The sequence below is a fragment of the Taudactylus pleione genome, unplaced genomic scaffold, assembly GCF_031769625.1.
Source record: "Taudactylus pleione unplaced genomic scaffold, aTauple2 ptg000113l, whole genome shotgun sequence".
NCBI classification, from domain to species: Eukaryota; Metazoa; Chordata; class Amphibia; order Anura; family Myobatrachidae; genus Taudactylus; species Taudactylus pleione.
Genome location: NW_028284515.1, coordinates 6,752,450 through 6,765,515, shown reverse-complemented (window position 1 = coordinate 6,765,515; position 13,066 = coordinate 6,752,450). Strand labels below are relative to the sequence as shown.

At 43.2% G+C, this 13,066-nt stretch overlaps 1 protein-coding gene across 2 annotated transcripts in view; it reads left to right on the top strand.

The window, feature by feature from the left end:
* Positions 1 to 13,066, top strand: part of COX16 (cytochrome c oxidase assembly factor COX16) — a 98,966-nt gene that overhangs the window by 72,497 nt on the left and 13,403 nt on the right. The gene's annotated exons all lie outside the window — the stretch shown is intronic.

Genomic DNA, 13,066 nt, shown 5'->3' with positions numbered 1-13,066 from the left:
AAGCATGCGCAGAGATGAGTAAGTACACCTCATTAGGCATTATAAGCACTCGCAGAGATGAGTAAGTACACCTCATTAGGCATTATAAGCACTCGCAGAGATGAGTAAGTACACCTCATTAGGCATTATAAGCACGCGCAGAGATGAGTAAGTACACCTCATTAGGTATTATAAGCATGCGCAGAGATGAGTAAGTACACCTCATTAGGCATTATAAGCATGCGCAGAGATGAGTAAGTACACCTCATTAGGCATTATAAGCACTCGCAGAGATGAGTAAGTACACCTCATTAGGCATTATAAGCACGCGCAGAGATGAGTAAGTACACCTCATTAGGTATTATAAGCACGCGCAGAGATGAGTAAGTACACCTCATTAGGTATTATAAGCACGGGCAAAGATGAGTAAGTACACCTCATTAGGTATTATAAGCACGGGCAAAGATGAGTAAGTACACCTCATTAGGTATTATAAGCACGGGCAAAGATGAGTAAGTACACCTCATTAGGCATTATAAGCATGCGCAGAGATGAGTAAGTACACCTCATTAGGCATTATAAGCACTCGCAGAGATGAGTAAGTACACCTCATTAGGCATTATAAGCATGCGCAGAGATGAGTAAGTACACCTCATTAGGCATTATAAGCATGCGCAGAGATGAGTAAGTACACCTCATTAGGCATTATAAGCACGCGCAGAGATGAGTAAGTACACCTCATTAGGTATTATAAGCACGGGCAAAGATGAGTAAGTACACCTCATTAGGCATTATAAGCATGCGCAGAGATGAGTAAGTACACCTCATTAGGCATTATAAGCATGCGCAGAGATGAGTAAGTACACCTCATTAGGTATTATAAGCACTCGCAGAGATGAGTAAGTACACCTCATTAGGCATTATAAGCACTCGCAGAGATGAGTAAGTACACCTCATTAGGTATTATAAGCACGGGCAAAGATGAGTAAGTACACCTCATTAGGCATTATAAGCATGCGCAGAGATGAGTAAGTACACCTCATTAGGCATTATAAGCATGCGCAGAGATGAGTAAGTACACCTCATTAGGTATTATAAGCACGGGCAGAGATGAGTAAGTACACCTCATTAGACATTATAAGCATGCGCAGAGATGAGTAAGTACACCTCATTAGATATTATAAGTAGATTTAGGATTGTTTAGTTTGTCCCATTACTTTTGGCCCCTTAAAAAGTGGGAGGCACATATAGAAACCATTGTAATTCCTACACCGTTCACCTGATTTGGATGTAATTACCCTCAAATTAAATCTGAAAGTCTGCAGTTAAAGCACATCTTGTTTGTTTCATTTCAAAGATAATTTGCTGGTGAATAGAGGCCAAAATATGAAAATTCTGTCAATGTCCCAATATTTATGCACCTGACTGTATATGAATATATTTACCATATTCAAAGCATTACATACATTGTCAGTAGATGGCAGTATTGCCTAACTTATCAATAAATGAATATCAGTACTACTATCTATAGCTATAAATCTATATGACATCTCTCAAGGGATTTATTAGCTATGGCTAGTCTTGGAGACAATACATCGTTGGTATAAGGCAGTCTCTTGACAACATACACCATTGTTCCCAATAGGACCATATAATCTCTTATCTTTCCTGTCATATAACTCAGACTTGAATGCAAAGGATGAATTCACTCTACTATAGTCTAAAATTGGCTTACATAAGTTATTTCTATGTGAATACATCCCTAAGAACTAGAATAGATAGATAAGGAATGAGGTCCTTCTCAGGCACAATGGACCTCATTCAGAGTCGGTCGAAGTGGCCGCACAGTCGTACGGAAAAAGGGGCCGGATATGCAAATGATTCCCTCGCAAGTTGCGTCCCTAAGTTCGAATCGGATGTTGGCCGACCAAGGGGACGAAGCGGTCGGAAGACAAAAAAATACGCCCCCTTCTCGTACGCATTGCACGTCATCTCCGGGCATATAAGGATTAATCGAGACCATCGGGAACCATCGGAACTGGTCGTAGAGTTTAAGGTTGACCATACCCTCTCTTAAGCTCTACGATCATGTCAGTGTAAAAACCTCCCATGTCACATGTGCCATGACGCTACTTTGTTAATTATGCACTCCCATAATCCATATGCACTCCCATAAAACGCCGTTCGCATAATCAGGCACGCCTGCGTTCAGATCTCCACTCCCCCGCTTTCAAGCACCTTCCCCTGTTACCACTCACAAACGCCTCCATCTGTCACTCAAACTACCGACCTGGCTGTGTTCAAGGAGAGAGAAAATTCTGATCGTAGCGGCTAGTTTGCGCACGCGCATTGCGAACTTTACGCCTGCGCAGTATAGCGAACATCGGTGGCGTGCGGCCGCAACGACCGACTCTGAATGAGGTCCAATGTCTCACACAGAATATAATTTCTTCTTCGCATTTGAACACAAAATGGAGTCATGATTTAACATGATTCTTCACTTTAAAATAGCTGTTTTTACTAATTCTGGGTACATACTATGCAGTTATGGACCTAGCCCATGGGGCAACACAAGGAGATGACACATAGCGCCATCCGTACACACTGTACAATGCATTGTACTACAGCGCGATGTCTTTCCATGCTGCATTTAGAAGCATGATGTTGTTCATTGCATCATGTTTTGCACTGTTGAGACTATGTGTCGTTCTGTTCCGCGTCGGAACAATATATCGCGAGACTGATCACAGGGGTGTGTACCCAGTTTTACATGTGCAGCAGCTCTTATTTGATACAAATAGTTTTATATTAGCCCTAGGTTACTTGTGAGTTTATTTCTATTTTGAATATGAAAAAATGTATTGCCATACTGCACAGTCATCTATTTTAGGTTTTGTGACTCTTTCAATGTCATTTCATGGCCATATGGTCTATTTCGTAAACTTAAAAAAGTTTTTTCTCCTGTATTTTAGCTAGAGAAAAAAAGTCCAAATATCACCAAGTATATCCAGGAGGCGCTTCTAACAAAATAAGCAGAAGTCTCAGTTAAAATTTTTGTTTAGAAATGTTCCTTCCAACAGGGTCTTCTCATCCACTTATTGCCGAAGTATAAACCTCAAAATAGAAATAGATCTCAGACCAACTGATTACTAATGTACCGAGACGCTTTGGGGGAAGAGGTTATTTGGACACTCCTGGAACTTACCCAGTAGATGGTTGGTGGACCCTGGGGACGCCTGGCTATTCACCCATATCACTAAGCATTAATTGTCTACTTATTTCATACTAGTAGACCATTATACTTGGTAAGAGTCCACTAGCAACTTGTATTTTTTTTTCGTGATTTTAATAAACGTTACACTATCGGAGATCTATTTCATATATATATATATGTGGAGCGAACATGGAACCATAAAGATCTGAGGTGTCGTGTGGGACTGCAGTTTATGCCTAAGTAGTCTTATAAAAGTGCCTGATTGTCTTCTTCACGCGGTAGACCATTACTCTAATTAAGTTTGATTATTATCTTCATAAATTCTGATTGGTTATAACTTTTCACACTATGAGATTACATTTTTGAGGTTTATACTTCGGAAGTAAGTGGATGAGAAGACCCTGTTGGAATGAACATTCCCAAAAGAAAATTGAACCGAGACTTCTGTTTATTTTGTTAGAAGCGCCTCCTGGATATACTTGGTGATATTTGGACTTTTTTATTTTATTTGTGTTTGATTTGTTTGGTGACACTTTTTCTACTAAGGAGTCTAAGGGGCAGCTATTCGTGCACACGTGTCACTTTCATATTCATTTCTTCTAAGTACTTTAGCTAGAGAAAGCCTAAAATATTGTTTCTGTACATTTAGTATAGAGAAAAGTACGGAGAAAGTACTGATTTCTCAGCATTTTCATTTGTTTGTGCCCATTCCTGCAGCCTCCTTATGTTTCAGTGGTGGATGTGCACAAAACAAACTTGCCGACAGGAGAAGGGTCGGATTAGAGTTAAAATAAAATAAAAAAATGACCATTTGAACCTGTCGACTTTTTGCACTGTCGACCTTTTTTTCCATGTCGACCTATTGGCTGTCGACCTTCTTACTGACGATCCTTTAAATCAAAGCCACCGGTGTCTCTCCAGCTGTTTTTGACCTACAATGTCTAGCAGCTGACAATCCCATGCTGTAATTATACTGTATTTGTAGGTCAAAAGAAGAACATAATGTAGGCGTCACACTGCTAGAGGATCAAAAGCCTTGCATGCTTAATTCTTCCAGCTAAAGATTAATGCCAGATCCTAGATATGAATGCTTCTCTGAAATTTTCTCTCAGCCTCTACATAATTAATAAACAATAACTAAAGTATGTTACGCATAATAGTTACAAGTTTTATTCGTGCATTGCTTTGCTGCGATTATTTTCTCTCTAAAAGGGACCACCAGACCTAACACCAACACCACCAACATATATAGACATGAACACGATTTTGTGTTTGATGCTTTGGAACCATGCATATTTGTTGTAAGCAGCCCCTGGTGTTCACTGCACTGTAATAAACCAGTTAAAGTGAAAGATTTCCACTAATTCTAACATGTGAATCTTAGTAAATTTACATTCCACATTGTTTAACTTTTAGGAGGGAGGCTTTGAACACTAGCATTTATAGTGCTCTGTCACAACTGTTGCACAGAGCAGTTAATCTCTGGAGAGGCTACATACAATGGCCCTCATTCAGAGCCGTACGCTCTGAGCAGAGCGCACGCTCTGCATGAGGGCCGGGCTCCATTTTCATGGAGCGTCCTCCTGGACGCTCGTATAGCTGTGGGTCACCACCCACAGGCTATACGAGCGTGCATTTTGATGGCCGCGATGGTCGTGACCATCGCGACCATCGAAATTGCGAGCCGGAGCCTGCGGTTGAGGTTTTCAACCGCAAGCTCCGGAGTGATTTTGGCTCTATCAGAGCCAAAATCACTCCCACTGACATCACTAGTGATGTCAGTGGGCCGGCTTCTGACGGGAGGCGTTCCCGTGGGAACGCCCCCGTCAGGGAGGCACGCCCCCGGCACGCCCACCAAAGGGGGCGTGCTGTCAATCAACATTGACAGCACGCCCCCTTTGATCGGACACAACGAGCGAAGGAAAGTCCTTCGCTCGTCGTGTCTGGCGCATGCGCACGACGGAGCTCCCTCCGTCGTGCGCATGCTCAGTGCAGACCATCGACCCACTTGCGAGCGGACAGCCGCTCGCGAGTGGGTCTGAATCAGGCCCAATGTTTTCTAAACTCTTGTCACTCCCTTGTGACAATGTACAGGGGCCTATCCATTAGCAGATGATTTCTGAGCGATGAAAGACAAAAGATATCCCTTGAAAATTCCGGTGGCTGTGCTGAGCGATATCTGTCATGTACATGACAGATTTTGGCAAACGACGAACGATATCGCATGACGACATTCAGGGAGTGGATTTTTTTTTCTCTGTAGCTGCTGCTAATATCTTTCGTTGTTTACCGCATATATACTGCACGATATTGCTAATATCGTACAGCTATATGCGATAATTGACTAACATGTTGGAGAGATGATAGATGCGATTTATCGGCCGAGGGAGTGCGCATCTGTTATTGTTCAGGGCCTATCCATTAGCAGATATAATGAACGATTGAACGATATATCGTTCATTTTATCTGCTAATGGATAGGCCCCTTAAGTGTGTTCTCCCCGTAAATGTGTCACAGCAGGAGGGACTGAGTGCTGGAAAACTGCTGGTGTCCACAGCACGTCTGTGACATTACCCTTGTCCATGTTGTTTTATTCTGACCTATTGGGAAGCTGTACTCACACTTGCCAACTCTCCCTGATTGTCAGGGAGACTCCCGGAAATAGTAGCAATCTCCCTGACTCCCTGAAGGGTCTAACAATCTCCCTGATTGCACCTTACCCCCATTAAAACAGAGATATGTACATTTAAATGGGATTTTTAGTATCATTTCCCTGCATTGGTTATAATGAACAATGATAGCTACATGCATATTCTGAGAAGTATCAGTGTGTGTCCATCAACACATTGATCTTACTAACTGCTTTGGGAGTCATTTACATTTAGATGTAAATCAATTTTTTTGGCACGCCCCTCAAATGTCGCAGGACACACCCACTTTACCGCCGCGCTCATAGGTGTTGCTTTCACAATCTCCCTGAAATGCTTTTTCAAAAGTAGGCAAGTGTGGCTATACTGCCATACACTGCATGTGCAATGGTTCTCCTTTCATCCCTCACATGAACAAACATAAAAATCTCTGATAGATGCCACAAATTGCAGGGAGCAAATGGTCTCAATCAACCTCTTTGTTCTGCTGGTGGTTTCCCGATGTTTGGTGATGTCATGCCGTACACTGTGTTATTACAGAGATTCTTTGCATATGCACAAACTATATTTTTCCACTACTCACCAAGAGAAGCACAGCATCAATGGCTTAACCATTCAATAGTTTACAGGCGCTGGTTGCATTCCTCCCTAAGACATGTTGTACAACCACAACTACTGTATTTGATGGTACCATTTCAATAGTCTTAGGCATTCAGGAAAAAAGTCCTAAATTAGTGACTTTGGCCCTCATTCAGAGCCGTACACTCTGAGCAGAGCGCACGCTCTGAATGAGGGCCGGGCTCCATTTTCATGGAGCGTCCTCCTGGACGCTCGTATAGCTGTGGGTCACCACCCACAGGCTATACGAGCGTGCTTTGTGATGGCCGCGATGGTCGAGACCATCGCGACCATCGAAATTGCGAGCCGGAGCCTGCGGTTGAGGTTTTCAACCGCAAGCTCCGGAGTGATTTTGGCTCTATCAGAGCCAAAATCACTCCCACTGACATCACTAGTGATGTCAGTGGGCCGGCTTCTGACGGGAGGCGTTCCCGTGGGAACGCCCCCGTCAGGGAGGCACGCCCCCGGCACGCCCACCAAAGGGGGCGTGCTGTCAATCAACATTGACAGCACGCCCCCTTTGATCGGACACAACGAGCGAAGGACTTTCCTTCGCTCGTCGCGTCTGGCGCATGCGCACGACGGAGCTCCCTCCGTCGTGCGCATGCTCAGTGCATAACATCCACCCACTTGCGAGCGGACAGCCGCTCGCGAGTGGGTCTGAATCAGGCCCTTTGTCCCCCACATTCTTAATCCCCCCCACCCATTTAGGTTGAGAAACACTAAGGGGTATATTTACTAAAGTGAGCGTTCTTAGAAGTGGAGATGTTGCCCATAGCAGCCAATCAGATTCTAGTTAACATTTATCCAGCACCTTGTAGAAGATAATAGCTAGAATCTTGGTTGCTATGGGCAAAATCTCCAATTCTAAAAACTCACTTTAGTAAATATAACCCTACATTTTGGCACAGTGGTTAGCATTGCTGCTACAGAGTGCAGGGTTTGGGTTTGTTTCTGCCCAGGGCAATAGTTTGCTTATTGTCCCTGTGTTTTCGGGTGTTTCCTTCAGCTCCTCTGGTTTCTCCTACACTTTAAAACATAAGATATTACATTAAAGGTTATAACCTGTTGAACTCCTATTATTTTTTCCTTAACACTTGCTGCTAACAAGGACACGGATAACCTGATTTGTAAGTGTTAGTTTTGTGGAATTGCTGAAAGATACAATAGTATGATGAAACATACGAACGCAAGCCTTGATATTGATTTAGACTGGAAATCGCTAGTATTCCTCTAATGGTGTAATTCACTGAATACCGATTGATCTCTTCTAGGTGGCAGGTAAAAGATGCAGGTAGTTTAAGGACACCGGGATTTTCCATTCTGCATAGAAGACAAATTTCCATTTTGGAATTTCTTTTGAAGCAAAAAAAAAAAATGACTGTATTCAACATAACTATGTACATTTTAAGGCATATTCCAGAGCTTGGTGGAGCTAGAAGACCTTAAATAATTGCAGTTTGATCTGCCTGTCTAATGGACTGGACAAAGAACAAGCAAAGACTGCTATTTGACTTCTGACATGTTTCATATGCATTAGTAGTAAAAAAAAAAAAGAAAACTATATTTTTAGCTGGTCGCCTTATGCGTCTATTTATCATTTTTTAGCAATAGAAGAGATTTTACAAATGCAGCGATAGAAAATCTTCTATCACAGGAATTTAGAGTTAAAGTTTCACTATGTCATTTGAGCAATGCTCAGCCCCCTGGCAATACTTGGCTAGCTGTGGAAAGAAGAGACTTACCACTTTGCAAGCCAATTTGGGTCCGTTCTGAGGGAATCTGTATGAATGACCACCGGACGAGAACCCGGCAGTCAGAATCACCAATGCCGGCAGGCCGAACAGCAGAGATCCCGACGGAGTTGAGTAAACTACCTAACCTTCGCCTCCCCCTAAACTCTCCTTTAAGGGTACGTAAACCCTAACTCCCCCCCTTAGTGCCTAACCCTAACCTCCCCCGAGGGGTGCCTAAACCTAACCCCCGCTCCCTAAACCTAATTCTCCCGAGGGGGTGCCTAACCCTAACCTAAACCGAAGTCTCCATAGGAGGTACCTAAACCGAAGTCCCCATAGGAGCCACCTAACCCTCCCCCGACGTGCGCTCCGGACTTACCTCGATTGGGCCCGCAATGTTTTGTATTCCGGCGTCTGGATTATGATAGGCGTCGGTATTCCGATGCCTATCAATAATCCCTAGCCGGCATTCTGTCATCGGGATTGTGACCAGCGGCCGCCGGTCACATGACTGCATCCTCTTCTGGGTATGCGCAACCCAGGATTGCCAGCTACAATTAAAATTAAAAAATAATAAATAGTTTAATAAAATGAATGATCAAAAGTTAGAATTAGAAAGTAACAATGGTAAAAATACATAATTTAAATAATAGAGCATTTTTTTCTGTTTATCAACTCTGGGATTGGCATGAGATAGTAGGTGATACGTGTACCACCGCTGCCTCACCGAGCCGGAGCAGATCTCTGTACCATCCTATGCTGGCCACACCTGCGAACATGTGACGTCGCCGGCACCAGGAAGTAAGGCAATGCCCCCGTAGTGTCCTGCTCTACAGGCTGAAGGGTGAGTGCTCCTAATGCAGGTGTTTTGGGGCACTGACTGTTGCACCCTTGGTGACAGCACTGCACACAAACCCCTAGGTACGGCCCTGATTCCCCATGCCATACATGTTGTCCCAGACACAGCTTGTTAAATAGGAAGATGCCCTGTCCCTGACTGAAACACTCAGTTTTGATGAATTTAGGTTTTTTTTTTCTTTATAATAAATACACCCCTAATATGGAGTCATAGCTTCAGCATTACAGGTTCTGTTCCTCGGTTGGACGATGAAAGGTCAAAAGTAAAAAGATCGACACCATATGGTCGACAGGTAAATCATGACAACATGCAAATGTTTGACACAAAAATGGTCAACACATGTTTGTTTTAGTTAGGGTTTAGGCACTTACCGGAGGATTAAGGTTAGGTTCTAGGACGGACGGTTAGGCATTAGGAGGGATGGTTAGGGTTAGGGATTAGGAGGGATGGTTAGGGTTAGGCACTTACCACGATGGTTAGGGTTAGGCACTTACCGGTGGATTAAGGTTAGGTTCTAGGACGGACGGTTAGGCATTAGGAGGGATGGTTAGGGTTAGGCATTAGGAGGGATGGTTAGGGTTAGGCATTAGGAGGGATGGTTAGGGTTAGGCATTAGGAGGGATGGTTACGGTAAATATTAGGGTTAGAAAACAAAAAAAGTCAACCATTTTGTGTCGACCATTCCAATGTTGACCTTTGATCCTGTCATCCTACATCCATGTCGACTTTTTGTACCTATCGACTGTTGACCATATGAAGTCGACCTATTGCTTGTCGACCTTTTTAGTGTTCTAATCATTCTCTCCCCTGTTCCTCACAAGGGGTGTATGAGCCAGTTTCTGTTATTGCTGGTGCATTCCTAGCACACAAACATTCTCAGTAGACACCATTTGTCTAAGCCATCCTATCTCTCCCTATCAGCAAAGATGATTTGTTCTTGGGCTGAGCACATGTAAAACAGATTATAAGGAATGTTTGTCACCTAAAGCACAGGACAAAGTAGGACATTTATTTTTTAAAGGAGCTTTTTTTACTGTTTCAGCACAGAGTTTGCTTTGTGTGTGAGATGATTGGTTGTGTGAAATATAGAGGTCTTCTGGGTATTGTAGCTATTATTATTATTATTGGGAAATGCTGAAAACTGGCCTTGAGTGTTCTTTTGTCGGATTTTAAAATCCGATTCCCAAGTAGTTGCGTAGTGAATAAGCACATCACTTACTGTCTCCAGACCATCACTTATTGAGACACGTTAATAGATCACAGCAAAAAAGAGACACCTACAGTTACCAAAACAATGGAGGAGTTTTGATAACAGACTAAATTCGGCTTTCTTTCCCTTTGTCTTGGTAAGTCTAGGGATGTTCTGCTGCAGAAATGTTCAAATCTTTTCTTTTGTCTCCATTATAGAAATGTGACAGGAAAACACAGCAATTTATGTTTACATTATTTTTCTAAAAAAATAAAAAAACAGTTGCTGAAGTCTGACATGAATTATTGGTTCTACAGAATTCACTCATCTTGTATTTTAGATACAAATCATTTCTAAGCACAGTTGCCATGTCCAATTGATGTTTGGAAAGCACAATACTGACTTCCAGCAAGTATCTCAGTGTTAAGGGGTCTATCCAGTACACAACTTTTTGAACGATCCGACCAAAACCAGGAGGTTTTGGCCGCATTGTTCCCAAAGCCGTGTAATGGATAGCCGGCAAGGACCAGCAACCCCGACTATCTGCTGAACATGCTGGTCAACCTGACTAGGCTCGTCAGGTTCCACATGTTAGCAGATAGGGAGGTCGGTCTCCTGCACTGAATGACATTCAGTGCTGGTACCGCACCCCGCGACCTGAAGGACTGAACTCTAGACGTTCAGTTTTTCAGGTCATGTAATGGATAGGCCCCTTTAGTGGTAAAATTAAGGTGATCTACTCTAAGCTAAATAGATTTTTTTTCTATATACCGTCCAGGTTGGACTGGCCCACAGGTGTACAGAGGAATCCCCGGTCGTCCCCAGTGCTTCTTTAGGGGGCAGGTTCCAGACCTTGCACTTCAATTCACTCTACTAGAGGGTCAGTAGCTTGGTGGAGCAGAAACATTGATAAACGGGTGCCGGGCTTATTTCTGTGGCATTGACACCAATATCAGCCCTCCTGCCAATCAAAGTGGGTGGTCCTGACACACCAATGTCTCCTCCTTTATAAAAGGGCCCTGTTTTTTCAGGCTGACTATGTCCTCTCTAATAGTTGTCCAAGGGCCTGATTCAGTATGGATCGCAATTGTGATCGCACGCAATGAAGCTGTGAAAATATGCTAATGTCTGCCACCGCTCAGCCAGCATAGAGACACCCACTGCTGCTTTCTCACATCTGTAATACCTCGCAGTCCTGCGTTTACATCGGTAACATCGAAGCACATCGCCCGTCACGCACAATTACAGCAGCTCTGACCCGTCGTAGAAACTGCAAGTCTCCTTGCACGCAGTGAGTACTCAAGCTGCGTATGCAATCGCAGTGGGTAATTTATGCATGCCCATGCAATGACATTCCAACGGACACACAGGCTTGCGTTTCTCTGACCACTTCCCCATCACCACCCCCAAACGCTCACGGCCTGTCACTCATTCGGCGATGGATTCTTATCTGCGTGCATAATCGTAGTGCGATTGCAACACACATGCAGTGCAGTGCATACACATGTGCAGTACTGAACAATCGGACAATCTGCCTACATAGTTGCAATTGCGTATGCTGCTGAATCAGGCCCCAAGTCCCATTGTGGTGGCTGGCCACACTCCCTCTGGTGGCTGACCATGCCCCTTAAGCTTGGTCCTCTTACTACTGCATTCCCAGACTGGGCCCTTCATACCTCATTCCAACACGGTATACAGTATATTTGAATGGTACTGTATTTAACGTTGCACTGCTTCAGAATAGGTGCATCTGACAGAGTGTCTTAGGGAACATTTTTAATGGTATAGAAGACACAAGGTGACGTGTTTTAGTATCACTTACAAAAGACATTTCTGTTTTCCATACTCCCCTTTAATTAATGGTGTTTTATACCACCCCACTGATCTGCCTGGGAAGGTGTTAGGTAATACCTGTATGTCATGATATTCTGTAGAATACAATGTACCCTGCATATATCCCGAAGTTTCCTTCTGTCCATTGCGTCAGTTGAGAAGTTCTGAAATAGTATCTAGAAGGAGAAAAGTGATTCTGCAGAGGATCTCAATAGATCTTCAAGTAGAGAATGTTAATTTTAGAATTGAGAACCAACAATAATGCATTAATAAATCACCTAATAAGAGGATCTCTCAGTTGTACCTAAGTTGGTGGTGCACTCGGAGGCAATAATGTACAGCGGTAATCATTAATGAGAATAAAAGAGAGACTGTGTTGGGGCACTCTTAAATAATAGTTTGAAATACTGAGAAAAATTAGCTTTTATTTATATAAATTAAAATGTTAATAACTGTATCCAAAAATAGTGTTCATTCTAGCACCCTGCACCTGTCGCAGCATGTGCAGTTCTTCTTTCCTGCTTGGGGTGTCGCTCTCTGCTCTGGTGCTTCTAGCACGCACTGGTCTGTAGCTCATCGGTTTGTTACATTAGCTAAGTGTGTTAGAAACACCAGAACAGAGAGTGACACCCCAGGCAGGAAAGAGGAACTGCACGGGTTGTAAAAGCGGCAGGGTGCTAGAATGAACACTGCAAAAGAGAAAAAGAAGAAAAGGGGTAGGGTAGTGAGTTGAAAGTTAAGTATACAAGTATTCTGATTCCAATCCCATTCCAGGCCCAGACACATGCACCCTGAATGATGAACAGGGAACTGTTCTATCTCTAACATGATGCTAGTCTGGTCTAATATAGTTTCACAAAGAGCTAGAGTAAAGATAATATTGTTTGTATCAATTTATAAGTACTAATGTACATATGATCTGAAGGCACCTACACACTACACGATATTACTAGCGATTTGGCCGATTCCTATGCATCGGAACAACAAATC